Here is a 6,000-nt window from a genome sequence, read left to right as displayed (position 1 = left end):
GGGCGGTAGGTACCAGGTTGACTACCACTGTTCTAGAGTCTCAACATCTTTTCTATATTTGCGGCAACCAAAATTGGATGTAATATTCTAAGTGTGGTCTTACCAAGACACGTAATCTTGGTGCTTTCTGTCTGTTCATGCAGCCTAGGACTCTGTTGGCTTTTCTGGTGGCTGCAATCCATCCAATCAACCAACTAACCAATCAACCATCTAATTTATTTGCCATCTATCTCGTGGTTCAGATGACTGAACGAGTACTTAAGTGATGGTGCACCAAGATTCCAACATCCCTCTTGAAATTATTATGGTTGAGCTAGGTACCTCCTACTCCGAGGGGTCATCAGTCTCTCTGAGCTTGCTGGCTTAGGACTGTGAAGTCTTTCGTGTTCTCTGAGCTTGGTAGTTTTCTTGTAGATGGTTCATTACCCTACTAGGCACTGATGACGTTACCTAGTTAGGATCATGAAACGTCTGCAAGAAATCAAGCAAGCTCAGAGAGCACCCAGGACCCTAATTTCAACCCTGATCTACAAATATTCTCCTTTATTCAGTTCAGTTCAGTTTATTATATTTATATGCCACCCTTTTCCCCCGAAGGGGACTCAGGGTGGCTCACAACTCGAACCGGGGAAGGGGGATAGACAAAAATGTTTAAAAAAACAAGCATAACAATACATAATTTAAAAACACACAACAGTCATACCATTCATTTTTTCATTTTTTTTTTTCATTTCATTTATTAAAATTTATAGGCCGCCCTTTTCCCTGAGGGGACTCAGGGCGGCTTACAATCACAAGGGAGGGGGGTGCAGTAATTCGAGACGGGGGCAACAGCTCTTTAGCCCCAGGCCTGTCGGAACAGCCAGGTTTTAAGGGCTTTGCGGAAGGCCTGGAGGGTGGTGAGGGTTCGAATCTCCACGGGGAGTTCGTTCCAGAGGAGACCTCCTATTGGCTCCTTCTATACTATCCTTGTGACTTTTCTTGCTTAATTATAAAACATTCCTTTTCTCACCATTGAATTGCGTTTTTTGCTCCAATGCTCCATTTTTTTTTTGAGATTCATCTGGAGATTCATCATGTATTGGAGGAATTGTCTTCATGACAGAGAAAATACTTTCTATGGAGAAGGCTCTGGGTTCAACAGACTTAGGAAAGATCTCTCCTTCAGTCATTGTATTGAAAGTCTATGAAGATTCTCCATCACCCATGTCATGGTTGTCCCAAAGGTGCTTTTTTTTTCTTCAAGAGACAACTGGATATTCTGTGTTTTCTTTGAAGATGTTTCGCTTCTCATCCAAGAAGCTTCTTCAGCTCTGAAGAACAGGGATGAAGAAGCTTCTTGGATGAGAAGTGAAACGTGGTCAAAGAAAAACCAGAAAGTCCAGTTTGCCCCTGAAAAAAAAAGCACCTCTAGGACACTATAGAATTTTTCTTAAGATATGACTTTTAAAATTCTTATCCAATTTTTTGTTGAATAACAGGTAAGCATGCCAGCCAAATACCAGATCGTGTCCCTCAATATTCAATATTCTATCAATGGTTAAATGAGTCCAATCACTATTTACAGATAATGCCACTGCATCATAATATAGTTTTAAATTAGGTAGTTTCAATCCTCCTCTCTCACGTACATCTTGCATTATTTTCATCTTTACCCTCGGCTTTTTTCCTGCCCATACAAATTTGTTGATACCCTTCTGCCATTCTAAAAGATTCGCATCCTTTTTAAGTATAGGTAACATTTGGAAAAGAAATAAAAATTTTGGTAAAATGTTCATTTTCACTGTAAATAGGACACTATAGAATTTTTGATTGACTGAATACTTTATTGGTCAAGTATTCAGTCAATCAAAATACTGAATGCTTTATTGGTCAAGTGTGATTAGACACACAAGGAATTTGATTCCAGTTTTTTGTTTCTTATCCTTTTCCTAAGATGTCCTCAGATTGGGGAATTCTAGGCTATTTTGTCTGTCTGTTGTGCAAGGCTTCCAATACAACCGTGCATTCAAAAGTCTCCATTTTCTCTAATTAAGACCAAAATTTCCATTGCTAAGTAAAGTGGTCATTAATGAGCTGCGCCCAATTTTATGACCTTTTTATACGAGTCACTGCAGTTAAGGAAATTATCATCATAACTCAAGGCAGTGAACATTTCTAATTAGTCCTTCCTCTCTTTTCTCCACAACAAACCTTGGGTGTATGTTGGGTCTTTTTAAATTTATGTTTTCTGTGTTTTTAACTTTTCTATTTTTTAAATGTATTGTTGTAAGCCTTTGGGATTGGGGCGGCCTATAAATTCATTAAACATCATTAAACAAACATCAACCTTATGAGGCAGGTTGGGCTGATTGATTGTTATTTGTTGGATTACAAATAACACATTACATTTTATATATAATTTCTCTCTGTCTACATATATATTTTTGGGTCTTTTAATGGTTTTTGTTTGATTTTCGGTTATTTTGCTACTTTTTTGGGGGGGGTGTTAATTTGGTACCTAGTACAAAGTCACCCAAGCGATGGATGGCTATATAAATTGACCGAATGAAGCAAATTATGCTACATAATGTAGAGATAAAGTCTCCTTTTTAACAACAACAATAACAACAAAAAACCAGAAGACTTTCGCACCATCACTTTTTCCCTCAGGGCGCCCTCCGATCCCGCCTTTTTATTTTGGTCGTGGAGGTCACGTGCTGGTGACGTCACCCGGCCCCTCCCCTTCCCGCCCTCCCGATTCGCTACTCAATCGTTCGGTGTTAGGGCAGCCCCAATCCGGAACAACAGACTCCCGCCCCCCCGCCCCCCAACTACCCTCCGTCATACCCCTCCCTTCTCCCCCCCCCACCCCATTGCTATTCGTCCACCTCGGTCAGGGTCACGTGACAACGAGCCGGGAACTTCCCCGAGAGAGGATTCTGAAAAAAGGAAGGACGGCGCGAGGCGGTGAGGCTGCCGCGCAGGCGCCGACGCGAAGTGGGCCGGGCCAGACCGGGAGGGGGGGGGGCAGCGCGCGCCTTCCTCCGGCTTGGTCACGTGCCGCGCGCGTCGGGGAGGAGGCGGAGGGAGATCACGTGACCGTGTGGGGGGGGGGCCCGCCGCCGCCGCCGCCAGTGCTGCCGCCGACGCTTTGTGAGCACGTTGGGCAGGTAACGAGCGCGCGCGTCCGCGGCGTCGGTGGGGAGGGGGGGCGACCGCGCGCGCGGGGGGGGTGGTTGTCCGCGGGCCCGCGCAACGGGCGGAGGGGTGGGGGGTGGTGGTCGCCCGCTCTCCCCTCAGGGCGGTGGGCGAGCGGGGGTGGGGGTGGGGTGGGGGCTTCAGAAGCGCCTCTGCCCCCCCCCCCTTTTTCCGTCCCCTCAGAATGGAGCCTCGCGGGGTGGGGGGAGGAGGCGGGCCCGCGACCCCCTGAGGGAGACTTTTTAGGGGCAACCCCCCCCCTTCATGAGGGGGGGGCCTCCCGAACTTTCCCCTCACGCGGACTACACTCCCCATGCTCCCCAGCGCTGAGCAGGTACGGGGCCTATCAAAGGGGGCTGCCTGGTTTAAACACCCACCCACCCCTTTCCAAAAAAGAGGCAGAATAAGTGAAATTTTCGGAGGGGGGAGCAAAGGGGGTCGTCAATCCCCTTCTTCCCCACCCCCTCCCCGTTTTCTGGGGTCACTTTCTACTTTTATTTATTAATTTATTACTCCATTTCTCTGCCTCCCTTTTGAGATCACTATTTACTTTTATTTATTAATTTATTACCTCCCCCCCCCCCCCCGTATTCTCTGCCCCCCCTTTTTCAGGTCACTTTCTACTTTTATTATTGATTTATTATTCCCTTTTTCTGCCCCCCCCCCATATCTCTGCCCCCCCCTTTTTCCCGGGTCACTTTCCACTTTTATTTAATATTAACTTCTTATTCCATTTCTCTATGTTGCCCTATTCTCCCCCCCCCACCTTTTGAGATCACTTTTTACTTTTATTATTAATTTATTATTTCATTTTTTGACCTATTCACCCCCCCCTTTTGAGATCACTTTTTTACATTTATTTATATGCAACCCTATTCTCTGCTTCCCCTCCAGATCACTCTTCATGTATTTATTATTTATTATTCCATTTCTCTGGCGCCCTATTCTCCCCCCCCCCCCCCCGTACTTTTGAGATCACTTTTTACTTTTATTTATTATTTATTATTCTATTCCTATGCGGCTCTAATCTCTCTCTCCGCGCCCCCCCCCCATTTTTGAGGTCACTTTGTACTTTCATTTAATTCTTGTTTACGATTCCATATCTTACAATCTATTTGAGTGGACGAGAAGTTTACGTGGGGCCCCTTGCCGCACTGCCCTGGCATCTGCCATGGAAAATCCAAAAATGTGCCCCCTCCCAGCTTCCCCTTCTTCAAGCCCAGTTTTATTTTGGGAGGATAGCAATCCCTTCCCAGGGTGGGTGCCTCTGCCGCCCTTGGCTCCCTTCCCAGGATTGACTCCCGTCTCCCCCCTCCTGCTGGGGACAAGGGGTCGCCCATCCCCACCTACCCCTCCCTTCCTTCCTGGCACAGCCTGGGGTCTCCATGAGGCAAAAGGGTTGCCTGTCGCCTCCCTTGCTCGCTTTGTGTGTCTCTTCTGGTGGGAGAATGTCTTCAATCTGGCTCTTTTCCAGAGAAGTCCTTAAGTTTGGACTTACTTACCGTATATACTCGAGTATAGGCCGACCCGAATATAAGCCGAGGCACCTAATTTTACCACAAAAAAACTGGAAAAGTTATTGACTCGAGTATAAGCCTAGGGTGGGAAATGCAGCAGCTACCGATAAATTTCAAGAATAAAAATAGATACCAATAATGTTTTTGAATATTTATTTCAAAGAAAAACAGTAAACTAGCGGTGTATTCAATGAAATACTTCACTCACCTCATGATGCTGATGTCCCGCTGTGATGATGATGTCCCGTACAGCCGCGGGAGCGATGTCCCGCCTCCTATGACACACGGCACAGTGATTCCTATCATTGGATCACTGTACCAGAGGAGGTGGGACATCGCTATGTAGCTGCTTGCCATAACAAGGAGGAGGTGGGACATCGTTGCAGAGCGGCAGGAGGGGGAGGAAGGGGAATCGTAAGACAGCCCTGCATTACATTAGAACGTGAGGAGGGGGGATGGTGCGGTGCGCGCTGCGCGGCAAACTGACACAGAGGGAGGGGAAACTCACAGGGGCACTGGGCCATTCACGAGTGTCACCCAGCGGCATGGCCCCGCCCCTTTTTCTCCTCCATTTCGGGCAAATTTTTCACTGACTCGAGTATAAGCCGAGGCGGCTTTTTTCAGCCCAAAAAGTGGGCTGAAAAACTAGGCTTATACTCGAGTATATACAGTACTACATATAGGTATAGATAGTCCTTGACTTATGACCACCATTGAGCCTAACATATCTGTTGTTAAGTGAGACATTTGTACAGTGAGTTTTGCCCCATTTTAGGACTTTTCTTGCCAGGGTTGTTAAGTGAATCACTGCAGTTGATAAGTTAGTAATTCGGCTGTTAAGTGAATCTGGCTTCGCTATTTGTTTTCCTTGTCAGAAGGTCACAAAATGTGCTCTCGGGACACTGCGGCCGTCATAAAGATGAACGAATGGCCAAGCATCTTGCTTTTGATCATCATGGGGATGCTGAAAAAGTCATAAGTATGGAAAACCTTCATAAGTCACTTTTTTTCAGTGCCGTTGCAATTTTAAATGTTAATTAAATGAACTGTTGTAAGTCGAGGACTACTGGTACAGCAGGTCATTTAGTGATCATTTTTCACACTTAAGACCATTGCAGCCTCCCCATAGCTATGGGATCAAAATTCAGATATTTGACAACTGATTCATATTTATGACAGTTGCAGTGTTTTGGGGGAGTGTCAAATGATCTCATTTTGTCCTTCTGACAAGCAAAGTCAATGGTGAAGCCAAATTCACTTAACAACCGTGTTACTCTCCTAATCATTGGGTCGTAAAATGGTA

General features: G+C 45.9%; 1 protein-coding gene across 2 annotated transcripts in view; it reads left to right on the top strand.

Moving 5' to 3' along the window:
• The first annotated feature begins 3,048 nt into the window (after positions 1–3,048).
• The window catches only part of UBAP2 (ubiquitin associated protein 2), a 138,091-nt gene continuing 135,139 nt past the window's right edge, over positions 3,049–6,000 (top strand). For both annotated transcript variants that reach the window (XM_032213384.1, XM_032213382.1), the window contains exon 1: positions 3,049–3,152. The gene's annotated coding sequence lies outside the window, so the exon portion shown is untranslated. The remainder of the gene's footprint in view (positions 3,153–6,000) is intronic.

This window comes from Thamnophis elegans, chromosome 3, assembly GCF_009769535.1.
Source record: "Thamnophis elegans isolate rThaEle1 chromosome 3, rThaEle1.pri, whole genome shotgun sequence".
NCBI lineage: Eukaryota > Metazoa > Chordata > Lepidosauria > Squamata > Colubridae > Thamnophis > Thamnophis elegans.
The sequence above is the reverse complement of the archived record's forward strand: the minus strand, read 5'-3'. Positions and strand labels throughout refer to the sequence as shown.